The 13875-nt window shown below is 49.7% G+C and overlaps 1 pseudogene; it reads left to right on the forward strand.

Moving 5' to 3' along the window:
• Window positions 1–1585: 1585 nt before the first annotated feature.
• LOC122444334 lies at window positions 1586–2060 on the forward strand (annotated as a pseudogene).
• Window positions 2061–13875: the final 11815 nt, after the last annotated feature.

Raw genomic sequence — 13875 nt, forward strand, 5'->3', positions numbered from 1 at the left:
GGGACATGTTTTCAGATGGTGGTGGATGAATTGTTTCATCTTAAACACATTGTCCAGGTCCCTAGGAGCAGCCAGTCCCATGAAACCTCCTCGACAGTGGAGGAGAGATCACAGTACCGGCGCAGGGGCAGAGTTCCTGGGAGAAAACCAGGGCCAGGCCCCCTCCCAACTCAATCTCGAAGGCCTTCCCTCATCCCTTCTGCTCAATTCCCTTTGGGTCCTTTTATTATGGCCTCAGGTCACCTCTTCTGGCTCTAGACCTTTTCTGGGATTATTTTTCCGAAACTCGTCACCCACTCAGTGTCTGGTCCCCTTCCAGCCCGAGGCTACCTTTAGCTTCTTGACCTGTCTCTGTGTTTGGGACAGGGTGGGGGACCCCTCAGCCCCCAGGAGGTTTGGTTCTCCCCTGTCACCCCATCCCTAGACGCCCTGGAATATGACCCCCACACCCCCACCGGGAAGCAGACCCTTGGTCCCATTGCCCAGATACACTTAGCAGACAACCCCTCCCACTCTTGCCACGTCCCTCTTTCCTTTTTTCTTCTTCTTTCCTCAGATTAGAAGAGTCCTTTTTTTTTTTCTTTTTTACCCCAGAATGAATAAAATTATTCTGCCTCTTTGTTTCCGGAAGACATTTTTGACTGTATCCCCATACCTTTTCATCTTTAACGGTGTTCATTATTCTATTAGTCATCCCCTCCAAGGATTCAGAATTTTGAGAAAATTAGAAAGTCGGGGGAAACGCGAGGTTCTTTCTGCTTGCTTCAATGTCGAATCCTCCTCTTGCTCGAATTGGGGCGGGGCGGGGGGAGGGGGGGGTGCCGCGGTGCCCAGCAGGCAGACTGAGGAGAGGAAAGAGGAAAACTTAAGAGAAAAATGTTTATACTGCAGACTAATCATGCAGCTTCAGTCATAACAGGCAGTCAGTTTGGGACGATAAAGTTCTTTCTTCTAGGAGCTCCCTCTAAAGGTCTGGGAAGGAGGGGCGGGAGGGAGTTGGGGGGAGGGGGGCATGGCCCCTTCCTCTCCTTGACATACACACACGCCTATTTTCAGGGATAAGTCACCCCTCAAGGTGGCTGGAAAATTGGCCCTGGATCCCAGATCCCACAGTGCTAAGTGATGGAGACACAGACAGCCCAGGGCCACTGTATAGACTGTCCGGGTGCGGGGGTCATGTGTGGGCCTGGGGCGGTCTGGAGTTGAGTTCCGTGACCTGGTTTGGCCACGGAGCTGTCTAACTCCCGCTCTCCTCACAGGGGGACCCTCAATTCTGTCCCTGTCCCCCGCCCCTCGCCCGGCCTCGTCTTTCCCTGAGGGAGGAGACAAACTCCGGTCAGCCCCACCCGGCCACCCACCGGGGCAGGCAGGGAGCAGAAAACCCAAGCTCGGCTAAGGGCATTCCCCACCTCTCCTCAGAGGGAGCCACCCGCTTCGCCCCATTCTCCAAAGAGAGACGGTCCAGCCCCAGGCGCTGGCACACGTACACACGAAGCGTTTCCAGCATTGGGGTCTCGCACAAACCCGCCGTCCTCTCCTGAGACGCGAAACAACGCCCTTCGCTCCCAGCAGCCCTTGCGGCAAGATGGCGGCGCGGCGCTGCCGGAAGAGGCGGCCTGTGGCAGGCACGGCGCCCTCAGAGCCCAACCAAGGGTGTCTCAAAGATGGGTGCCCCGGGGCTGAGGCCTGAGTCACACACCAAGCAGGGCCAAGGTCACCCTGCCGGCCGCGAAGAAACGGGATGTTCTCGGTGAGAAGGGCTGGTGGGGGCCGGTGGCTTCAAGCCGTGTGCGTGGTTCCGAAGAGACCTGGCTTCTCCGAGGGCAGTACAGAGCCCTGTGCCGAGAAGGAGGCCGAAAGGGGTCTCTGTGCCCAGCCCGAGGGTCTGCGTTCCCTCCTGGAAGGCCTTGCTGTGCTGCGGGTCACCATGGAGAGTGGGGCCAGAGGCTGCAAGGTCGCCATGTCTGGGAGGACTCCGAGGACAGAGGCTTAAAGCCACCGTGAAGTCTGCAGATGGCCTGACGGTCCACAGTGGGGACCCTGTTCGCTCCCTGTGTTGACAGCACTGGGCACCCCGCGCCCCTCAGACAGGGTGTGCTGGACATGGAGGGAAAGGTCACGCCGGCCTTAGGGCCGGCTGGTGAAACTGGCCCAAACAGCCCCTGCCCGGTCACAGGAGCACTGTGGACCCCAAAGGTGACTGGAAGCTACCACCACCCTCATCTTGGAACCAGAGGGGTGGGAAGGCAGAGAGCCGCCTGCCACACCCCAGCCGGGTACCCACACCAGAATAGGGTCTCCCTGGCTGCCGGATCTGAAGTCTGCATATTGCCTTATAAAAACCTTCAATAAAATCTTTTTAAAAGAACACAAGTCAGAAACAGAGAGAGAGAGATGATGATGATGATGATGAAGGTTCAAACTAAGAAGTTTCATTTAGAACAAGGGCGGGGGGGGATGTTTGTGTGCAAGAAAGAAAGACACCTTTTATTTTCTCTAAAAATCACTTCCATTTCAGTTTCAAGATCCATCCCACCAGGAATGTGGAAAATCTCTCCTTGGGTTGCTGGTCTGGGCTGGGATCCTGGGCGCCCCCACCCCGCACCTGCCCGTCGCACCCCTGGCGCTTCCGGCAGGGCTGCCCCAGGGTGACTCTGCTGAAGCCTGTCTCATCCCCTCTGTGTGACTCCAAACTGTTCCGTCCCCAGCCTAAGAAAATGTCTTTTGACCCGGGGAAACCTCATTCCTAAGCCTGCTCTGAATGAAGTCCTCCCGTGGGTGTGACTTTTGAAACAAGCCAGGAATCCTGTGGCCATTGTATTGCGCTTGAGAAAAGGAGGCCAAAACCTGGGAGCCCCAGGAGATGAGACAGAGGGAGGGGGAGACAGGGGAGAAGGCAGAGAAGCTGCTTTATCTACTGTGTGTTCCTCAGTCACACTTGCTTTCAGAAGGAGTTACAATTCCTGTTGCAATTGGTGGTGACCTGTAGAGCTTACCTTCTGTTCATCTTTTAGTTTGGCTTCGAGTTTGTGGTTTATTTCAGAAAATGTATTAAAGCAGTCCCAAGTGAAGACTCATTTGTGGTGTCCTCAGGAGAAACTGATTCATATGCTTTGGAGTCATTCCTGTTCTCCCATTCCCTAACCAGTCCTACTGAGCCTTCTTAAAGATGCCACCTCTTACAGGAAGCCTGTTTTGACTGTCACGGTGTAACCAATCCTCACACTGTCTGAATTCCTAGCACTTTGGGGGTAATTTCTTGTACTTTTGAACAGAGTCACACACAGTCCTATTATGGTTCTCCCTCCAACCAGATGGCAGGATTTTGCCACCCCACAGCACAGTGGGCACAGGGCAACCTGAGATGACTGAGGGCAGGGACCAAGGCCTCGCCACACCCTGCAGCTCTCCCAGCACCTCACACAGAGGCGGGCTCCATAAATATTTATTAAATGGATGGATGGATGGATGGAACAGATTGGTGGATTGCACAGTCTTAACCAGATACTGTCACCATTGAAGAAGTGAAGTCGCTCAGTCGTGACCGACTCTTTGCAAGCCAATGGACTGTAGCCTACCAGGCTCCTCTGTCCATGGGATTTTCTAGGCAAGAGTGCTGGAGTGGGTTGCCATTTCCTTCCCCAGGGGATCTTCCCGACCCAGGGATTGAACCCAGGTCTTCCCCATTGCAGGCAGATGGCTTTACCATCTGAGCCACCATTAGCTATTCTTTTTCCACCCCCCTCAACAATTCAGTGGAAAAATTGTTTCAGATTTGCATTCACTCATGGAAAGAAACAGCCCATTACTTTTCTTCTTTCTATGGAATCAGGCAACCACAGAATGTTCTTTAAGGCATAGATTACTGTTCTACATAAAATGTTGAAACTGAGAGTCATAGATTATGCTAGCATCATGTATATTTCTGTTTCATACATTTGCAGCACATAGTTTTGATTCCATAATGTTGGAATCCTCCAAGTTTCTTTATTTTAAAACAAATTTCTGTCTCACTAAGGCCTTGCACTTGTTCTTTGCCTCAGGTGTCTGCAGATGATTCCAAAGAGTTGTTGATATAGGCAGCTTGTAGATAACAGACTACAATATTGGAACATTTTAAAGTTACATCTCCCACTGTCTGCTGCCCCTCACTGCCCTCCCAGCCTCCCTCCCTTGCTCACACCTGGGTGGTGCGTTAAAACAGTGGCCTGGTGCCCTTCTGGGTTGGTCCCTCCTCTTCAGGCTCCCTGGATAGCCCCTACCCTCACCTCTGACTCGTCATGGGCCTCGTGGGTGACCTCCAGGGTGGGGATTGCCTCGCCCTGTGCCCAATCTTCTCCAGGCCCAGCAGGATGCAGGCTTTGGGGCATGCCTTCCATGGCTGTGTGGGTGGGCTGGCTGATCATCCTCCACAACATTGAGAGAGTCAATTCCTAGGCAGCTTGATAAGCTAGGGGTCCCCAAGGAGAGAGGGGTCTGGAATTCTCAAGGAGGAAGAAAGGACAAACTTTTTTCCCTCTACATTCTTTAGGATTATATAACAATAATGTATCCTGCTTAAGGACAGTCTCTGGAGAAAAACCTTCTGGCTAATCCTCTTATCTTAAGGTGTAAATTATGGGAGTAGGTCTAGTGAGGTCTTTACAACCTCCAGACATTCTTTTGATTCACTGTAATAACTAATTTGAGAGTATATAATTCCATTGCTAACACTAGCAGGGGGGCACTCTTTCTGCCCCTTTGTGATGTCTATGTCAGAAGCTTTCTCTATCCCTTTTATACTTTAATAAACTCTATTGCACACACACACAAAAAAGTTACTGCTTTCCAACTGAGGGGGAAAAAAATCTTTTATTATCCTGAATGATTCCAAGTGATGAATCCTTAAACGACCTTTAAGATGCATTTAATAAATATAACTCTTTCAAATGGGTTGTGCGAGACATTTTTTTAAAAAATTATTTTTTTTTTAGTTTTAAAGTCTTGTAATATATTTTTAAATGTATTCCTTAGAACAAGTCATCCATAAAGATGCAATGGATGTGTGTTGACCTATGTGCTGTCTCAAATTCACACCACCACGTGTGCACTAGCATTTTAACTGAATAGTTTTGCGTTGAGGTGTTAGCCCCACTCTGGTTCATGCCCTTGATGTAAATTCATAGAAGTGATGAGGCAGAAGTTGCCACCGCGGTCAGTACTGTCTCTAGACATCTTCTGTTTGCCTGGCCCACCCCCCTTTGCCCTGGCTCCCCTCACACACTGCATCCTTGCAAGCTCCCCCTCCAGCTCACCCCAAATTTGGGCTCTCTTGCTCTGCCCCCCACTCCCTGCAGAGGCCCTTACTCAACTCCACGTTCTTGGATTTGATATTTATTCAACAAACATCTTTAGATCTTTTACCATGCTCCAGGCTCTCTGACAGGCCCATGAAAACAAGTAGGTAAGGAGATCTTCGTCGAGGGGCTCCCGGTATGGGGAAGAGAGACAGTTACCCAAACGGAGAGACAGCTGCTACCAGGGGCTCCACGGATGGCCGTGTCGTCCAGCCCCAGAGAGGCAAGGAGCTTTCTGTTTAATAGAGAACTGATCCCCGCAGCACAGTAGCAAAGAAATTGAGCACCCATGAGACTTCTGGGATTTGCAGGGCTAACTGGAAGGAATTTGAGGAGCTGGGCAGCAGCAAGGCCAGCCCACAGGAATATTGTACAGCTGTTGCCATGATCCATTACTATAAGGCCAGGCAGAAAGCCCATTTCAACAGAAAATATCATAGCTACTTTGGGGTTCTCTAAGAAATGCAAGCTCATTTGGTAGCATTCTGGAAACTTCTTAGTCTTCAATGGTTTTTTGTTACCCTGCCTCTGTTCTCTAAGTGACTGTGTGCATGCATGCGTGCCAAGTCGATTCAGCTGTGTCTGTCTTTTTGCGACCCTATGAACTGTAGCCTGCCAGGCTCCTCTGTCTGTGGAATTCTCCAGACAAGAACACCAGAGTGGATTGCCATGCCCTCCTCCAGGGGATCTTTCCCCATCCAGGGACTGAACATCTCTCATGTCTCCTCCATTGGCAGGCAGGTTCTTTACCACTAGCTCCACCTGGGAAGCCCCCCTCTAGGTGACTAATGCTACTCAATTCTAAGTGCTATGCCCTCGTGAGAGAATGTGGGCAAATGATGTCTTAGTATTATTCTGGGAAATAGTTATAACCCTGTGGATACCATGAGAGAATCTCAGGGATGGAAGAAGGTCATTGGAGAATACTTTGAGAACTGTGGGCCTTGAGAACAGTCTTACAGTGAATTCTGAGAATGTACCTGGATCAATAGGAAAGTATTCTATGACTGATGACGGTATATGCCTTGGGCATGGGTGTAAGGACCGTGGTCCACTTGTCATATGTTTGATATCCCCACAAAATATAATATTTCCTAAGGTCATATACATTCAAACTATCGGTAGTATTAAGAATGGTTTTAAAATAAATATTCCATTATCTGTACCTCTAAATGAGAGCTTTCCATCAAAGTTGTCATCTTTAGAGTCTAGTTACTTTAACTATCACTGTGATCAAAATTTTGGAGCTCTTCGTAAACACGAAACACAGATCAAATGCAGGGAGCCGGCCTGAATGTACAGGCCCCTTACGGCCCTAAGAGAGATCAAAAGGTCTCTCTTTGTCCTGCCACCCCTTCTTGTTAAAGTATAGACTGGCATTTGTCTCCTTCAGGGAAAAAACACACCGGTGACCTTTTTGCCTGTTTTTCTGGTGCTGATAAGCTCATCATGCCTGAAACCTGTTTTCATCTAATGTTCTATTGATGAAGCCTGTTTTCTATCTAATGTTCTAATGATCTTAATCATGTTGGGCGCTAGGGTAATTAATGCTTTACTGATCTTGAGTGTGGGAATTTAAAACATCTGTAGCTCTGCACGTATGCAAACCCTCAATCTATTCTTAGTAACTCCTGTTAGCATATATATAGGCGTGGTATTCTTCAATAAAGTTGGCGGAGTCAGACGCAAGCGGACTCCGTCCCTCTCAACCCCATCTTTCTCTTTCTGAGTCTTCTTTTTCCTAGGTACTCTGGTAATTGCGTTCTTGACCAGTTCGTTTGCCGGCAGGCTCCGGCAATCAAATTCTTTATTGTTTGTACAAGGCAAACTTGATTTTGACCAAGAGGATACTCAGGAATTGGATTGTCTTGGGTTCTAAATGACTTTGAATTCACAAAAAATTAAATCTCCCTTGAAGGATACAAATGTGCTGTCAAGAAGGGCACTAAAATCATTCCACCAATAATGTATCTCTACTGTATATCAGGTACAGTGCTCAGTCCTGAGAATAGAAATGAGAGGCTGAGTTCCTGCACCGAGGAGCTTATCTCCTGCATCAGACAGACAAGGAAACCAGCCGCTAAACCCAGTATAGCAGGCGCTCGAGTTGAGGGAAGGCCCCTGTGTAGAAGGCAGCTCCCTCACAGTCCGGGGAGGGGACAAGTGAGGGAAGGTTCCCCACAGGCGGCTCTTCAGCTCAATACTGAAAGACATAAGGAGGCCAGGTGGTTGTGGGATGGGGGAGGTGGTTCCTAAGGGGGGGAGGCCTCCCAAAAGGGACAGCACGTGCAAAGACCTGGAGATAGCAGAAGAAAGCGTGGACCACCAGGGGAACTGGTGAGAAATCCAAAGTGGTGGCAGCTGAGGTTGGGGTGCGATGAGGCAGATATCCACGCGGGGCCTGACCAAGACTAGGGCTTTGGGGTTTTTTATCCCGAAGGCCAAGGAGATCCACGGGCCAATTTGCATTTTGGAAAAGTCGCTTTGAATTCCTGCCATGTGCCATGCACTCTGCCCCTATGCACGCAAGTGAAACCAATAAAAAGAGGAATGAGATCTGTCCCTGGCCAGCCCATGACCAGCAGTCACATTGGGTTAGCCTGGGCGCATTCTTGGCTTCAGCTGAGAATGGAAGTCACTTGGCCTTACTCAGTCCTGCAGCCAGAAACTCACCCTTGACCTCACGGTAGGCCTCTCTCACAAACACGGTGGGCCAGACGGTGCAGATAAGTCAGAAAGCACCACGTCACCTTTACTAATCAAGTGCTCAAACCACGTCACCTTTACTAATCAAGTGCTCAAAGCAGTCGCGTGATCTGGTGAAAGAGACTCAGGCTTGGAGCTGACTCACTTGGGTTGGAAGTTTCTCATCATCTCTGAGCCGCAAAGTCTTCATCGACAAAATGAAGAAACCCAACTTTAGAAGACCCAGTGGCATGTTTGCAAACTGCCTAGCAGAGTACATGGTACATAACCAGGTACCTTCCCTCATAGCTCAGTCAGTAAACAGTCCGCCTGCAATGCAAGAGACCCAGGTTCGATTCCTGGGTAGGGAAGATCCCCTGGAGAAGGAACTGGCAACCCATTTCAGTATTCTTGCCTGCAGAATCCCATGGATGAGGAGCATGGTGGGCTATGGTCTGTGGGGTCGCAAGAGTAGGCCACGACTTAGCAACTAAACTACTGCTACTACTAAGCTGGTGCTCAAAAGTGGTGGGCATTTTAGCTCTACCCATTTTGACAAGCCCATGGTTGGTGGACACAAAGTAAGTGCAAAACCAAATACAGCATGAAATCTGGATACCCAAGCAGTTGTCCATTTCATATGGGCAGACATGGCACAATGCCCAAATTCAGTGTTTCACCTAGAAATGGTGACATGCTGTCCAATCCCCAGCAACATGCAATCAGGATCAGATAAAAATAACAAAGTGGAAGCAAATATGCAGTAACCATACTGGGTCAAGTTTCCTCCTCTTGGCTTGCTGTGGGCTCCCCCACCTGCGAGACAGTTAAGTTTGCATTAGCTCTTCCCTGATGAATGCCAGCCTGGCCAGAAACCTATCCCCGGATGACCTGTGGTCCCGAGCGTACCTCCCAGCCCAGCTTCCATGAACCACGTTTGGCCCCACAAATAAAGGAAAACAGGAGAGACATTGTATTAGATCTTCCAGAAGGTCTTTGTTGCAATTTTCTCCATCGTTGGAAAAACAAAAAAAAAAAAAAACTTACATCACCAAATAAAGACAGTAGCAGCACAGCTTATTGAAATGTTACAAGCAAAGTTGCTTTTGTACTTTTCCTAATAAGAACATTACGAAATTCCGTCCTCCCCCAACCCTGCTTTATTTTCTGTAAAATGCCTTTTTTTTTTTTTTAAAGCACCATGAAATCCTACAGAGAGAGAAACAGGTGAAACACCTCCACACATGGGTTTATCGTTATCCCGGGGTCCCCTGCCTATGACGCTGGGGTGGGTAAGAAGCTGGAGGCTGGCATGTCGGTGGGCTTTTGCCTAACGCTTCTAGGCACGGCTGCGTATTTCTCCTCAAGCTCGGAGCCCTGATGGCAGAGGGAACGCTTCGCCGTTGTCCCGGACAGCACGGGACTGCCGTGCAGATGGAGTGGAAGTGCTCGCAAGGAGTTTAGTGGCTTTGTTGTTGTTGTTGTTTGTAATGCACACGGAACTATTTGAGATTTTTCACTTAAGAACCGAGAAGAGAAAGATTCCAGATCTCCTAGGCAGCTGTGTTGGGGGGGGAGGGGAGGGACCGCTTTCGGTAAAATCAAAGACACCCCTGATTTCTCCCCCTCCCCACGGCACTGATGTCACGTGGCTCGAGACCGCCGTTGGGTGCTGGAGTTCCCATGGACTGCCGGTGGGTGGGTGGTGGAGCAAGCGCCAAGCAGCGGATTCCTCGCGCAAGGGCGGAGGAGGGACTTTATTTACGCCCTGGAGTCAGCATGCTACTGCAGAGTTTCCATACGCAGCATTCACAGCATCCAGAAAGCCACATTTAAAAAATCACCTTTGTTTCCGGGAGTTGCCATTTTTAAGGCCATTTACTAGCTACGTCTTACACTCACTGCTGCCGAGAGCTCCCTCCGCTCCTGCGGTCACTGCTTTTGCACACAATTTGCATGGGAACCACCAGGAGGGATCAGCCCCGTCCCCTTAAAATCTAAGGGGGATGTAGGAAGCACAGACATGAGATGCAGTACTGGCTTTTTTCAACCCTTTTTTTTTTTTAAGAGAGTCTCTGCATGTTTGTTTGCTTTCCTATGGTTTAGAAACTGTAGTACACATTGAAATGGTCTACATTCTTACCCAAAACAGTGGGTAAAAACCTGCCCCACCCAAATTCTGGCCACATTCTCACTAACCCCCGAAACTAAGCTTACAAATAGACAAGAAGCATCGACTCAGCCAAGAAGTATCATCTCAGAGGGAGGGAAGGAAGGGGTGGTTTGCTAACATCTAGTCCAACTAGGGCTGTGAACATGGAACAATCCCCACAGAACCCAAAGCAGCCATTGCTTCTGTGTGTGTTCTGTGTGTCTGTGTGTCTGTAGGGATCTGAGTAAGAAATAACCTGTTTATAGTGTAAGAATTCATAAAGTAATCAAATGAAACCTTTAGTGCAATTGACTGCAGATAGTAATAGCTTAAAATTCTTTAGTCTTAACACCATGCAAAAAAATGCCCATATGGGATGAGCCACCCGCCCACCACCCCCCCGCCCCACGCAGGTGACAGCGTGAGGTAAGGTGACAGTGAGCCGACACACAGGGTGACCCTCATTTGGACACCAGGCTCCCAGATATATCTGGTCTCTCCATCCATCACCCAGGAAACAAATCCCAAGGGGCAAGAGACTAAGCTCTCATCTTGCCTAAAAAAAGCGGGGCCCATCCGTCAGTATTTACAAATCCAGCTAGTGAAGTTCTGAGCGTACTTAATTAACTCGTGGACTGCTGAGCATTTGGTCAGACCACTGCAGAACTAAAAGGGACCTTCAAGATTGACTCTCTAGGTTCCACTCCCTCGATGTGCTGGTGAGGTAACAGAAATGCAGGCACAGGGTCTGAAGGGCCCAAGATCACAGTCCGGGTCAGGGGAGCACAGACAGTCCCAGCCACCTCAGCTGTAGGTCAGGAACACCCCTATCTACCCACACATAAGGGCCTTGCCCCAAAGCAATAAAGTCCTAGGGTCACCATTGGGTTCGAACTGGGCATTGAGCTGAAGTCTCTCCAAGTCGTCCCTTGGTTCTCACCAGCAAAAACTTCCAGATCCGCTGTGGGGGAAACATTCAACACCCAGTTACCAGAAAAATCAACGGACACTGCCCATCAAAGCCACTGTCCCTGTGGTCTATCCATGTGCAAAATCAAAACGTTTTCTCCAGGTCTAGGGCGGGGTGGGAAGTGCAGGTGGGCAGGGCAGGGCTGTTCTGATGTGTGTGTAGAATTTGTAGCAAGTTTGCCTTATCCACGCGAATTCCTGTGTTACTGGACCCCATTTTAAAAATGTAGCTTTCAAACAACTCCAAAACAACTGGCCTCCTCCTCCCAAATCTCAGCTTGTACACATGAAGTCGAGCCCAACCCCTGGATGCCGTCCCAAGCCTCTCCTCTTGAGAGTAGGTTGCATGCATGTGTACATGCTAAGTCAATTCAGTCACCTCTTGACTCTTTGCGACCCTATGGACTGTAGCCCATGGGATTCTCCAGAGTGGGTTGCCATGCCCGTTCTCCAGGCAAGAATCCTGGAGTGGGTTGCCATGCCCTCCTCCAGGGGATCTTCCAGACCCAGGGATGGAACCTGCATCTCTTGTTTCTCCTGCATTGGCAGGTGGGTTCTTTACTATTAGCGCCACCTGGGAAGCCTGGAGAGTAGACTGTAGCTTGTCAGACACTGTGCCCACACCTCTAAAGGGTCAATCTCCACAAAGAGAGGGCTCTTCTTTGATTGCATTCGTCAGGGCCTCAGTCCCGTCTGTACTCGGGGAATCCCCGGGCAAGGGTTATTCTCGCTCCCTCTGTGTGACTGGGACCTGATGTGTCTGGCCAAGGGCCTGGACTTCCCAGGGGGCTCAGTGGTAAAGAATCAGTGCAACTGAGTGTCTATACACACATGTACCAACATCTGGCGTAGGGCAGAGTGTGGTTCCATTTGGTAGAGTGTGCAGCGTACAGTTTTGAGCTGTTTTATTCCAGCTGTATGCCGAGTTCCTGCAAGACAAGTAAAGTGCAAAAGGGTGCTTTCAGAGGGCATTTTTAACAATACAGAAAGGGCACCACGAGGCGCATCCCCAAAACCAAAACCAAAATAATGTACAATGATCATCTGTAAGGACAACATGTTAGGCCGTGTTCACACAGAGACCTCATCCCATCTTGGCCGTAAAGAGCTTCTCCCTACCTCTGAATGCTATGTCCAGGGAACTAGACAGACACACATGCATGCGCGCACACACAGACACACTCACAAAGTACACAGCATGGACACTGCAACAAAGTCAAAAGCAGACTTTGGTCAAATAGACTTTGCCCACCAGCTCTGCCGCCTTCTTGCCGTGTGCTCTTAGGTAAGTTACTCACTCGGCTTCCCTGAGCCTCCGTGTCATCTCCAATGGGTGTGCAAACACTCCCCGCAGAGCGTTGCCGGGGCGGTTCAGTGAGCTCATGCCCCTAAAGTGCCTCATCTAGTGTCTGGCCCATGGGACGCACTGGATAAATGACAGGGAAGCCTCTTGGCCAGCTCTGCCTGTAGAGTCTAGAATTTTAACCCACTATTAAAAAGAAGGTACCAAGTAACAGAGGGTAGAAACCCAAATGAGTGAGATCCCTGGACAGTTTAATCAGGAAGCTTTCAACATGTCAGAATAAGAAAATCCCAGTTCCCCGCACTGTGCTGTGCTTTAGTCGGACTCTCTGCGACCCCGTGGACTGTAGCTCACCAGGCTCCTCTGTCCATGGGATTCTCTGGGCAAGAATACTGGAGTGGGTTGCCAGGCCCTCCTCCAGGGGATCTTCCCAACCCAGGGATCCAACCCAGGTCTCCCACAGTGCAAGCAGCTTCTTTACTGTCCCAGCCACCAGGGAAGCCCAGTTACCAACCAATTCCTTAGCACACATTTTGTCAGGCTGGAATGACTCCCGTAGTGAGAACCAAGGCCCACCCCCGCATACACATCGCTGCCCAAGCGTCTGTTTATTACTCTGTGGACACAGGGCATCACCAGTGAGCCACAGCCCTGCGGCAGCATTAACCCAAACACACCTCGGACAGGGCCGGGTGGGGGAGCGGCACTAATCAGACCTGATGCGTATTTGACTCCTTCCCCAAAAGCAATGCCGCTGCTTTCATCAGGGCTACAGTTGGGGGTGGGGAGGGGCACACGGGGGCTTCAGTGCCCTAGACAAAGGAGAGCTGTGCATTTGGGGGAAATAGCAGCAAGAGATCTGCCATGGCAGAAGCAGTCAAGCATGCGGTGCTATCATTTTTCCCTGGAAGTCAGAAAAGCATTAGATGGTTTCTGGAAGTCTCTGCTAGTCCTGTGACCTTTTGACAAATCCACCCTGCGTGTTAGCTATGTGACATCCCCAAACAGTGGTACTGAGAGTCCAGGAGGCCCATAAGCAGCAACTTCCGGGTGTTGCCAGGTCCAAACACTGAAATGTGTGGCACAAATAGCTAGGTTTGAACCAGGATAACAGCCAGCCAACTCTGAAAAAGGCTGAGGCACATGTGGGGTGTTTGGTGTAGTACATACTTTTCCCTTGCTGCTAACAATCCATTCAGAGTCTTCCTCCCCAAATCTATGACCCATAAGACCCCCACTTTCCTTCGCCGGGTGTTCTAACCTCATGAAAAAAATCATAATTATCACCACATGTTGGTTACTGTTTGCCTAGAAACAATCAATCACAGTAGCATTGTAATTTTAGTGGCTAGCATGGACAAGTGAAGAAATGAGCAAGGAAAAGGAGCGATGCTTTCAGAATAAAGGAACACCCAAACATAAAAGCAAAG

Source organism: Cervus canadensis, chromosome 6 (genome assembly GCF_019320065.1).
Source record: "Cervus canadensis isolate Bull #8, Minnesota chromosome 6, ASM1932006v1, whole genome shotgun sequence".
Taxonomy (NCBI): domain Eukaryota; kingdom Metazoa; phylum Chordata; class Mammalia; order Artiodactyla; family Cervidae; genus Cervus; species Cervus canadensis.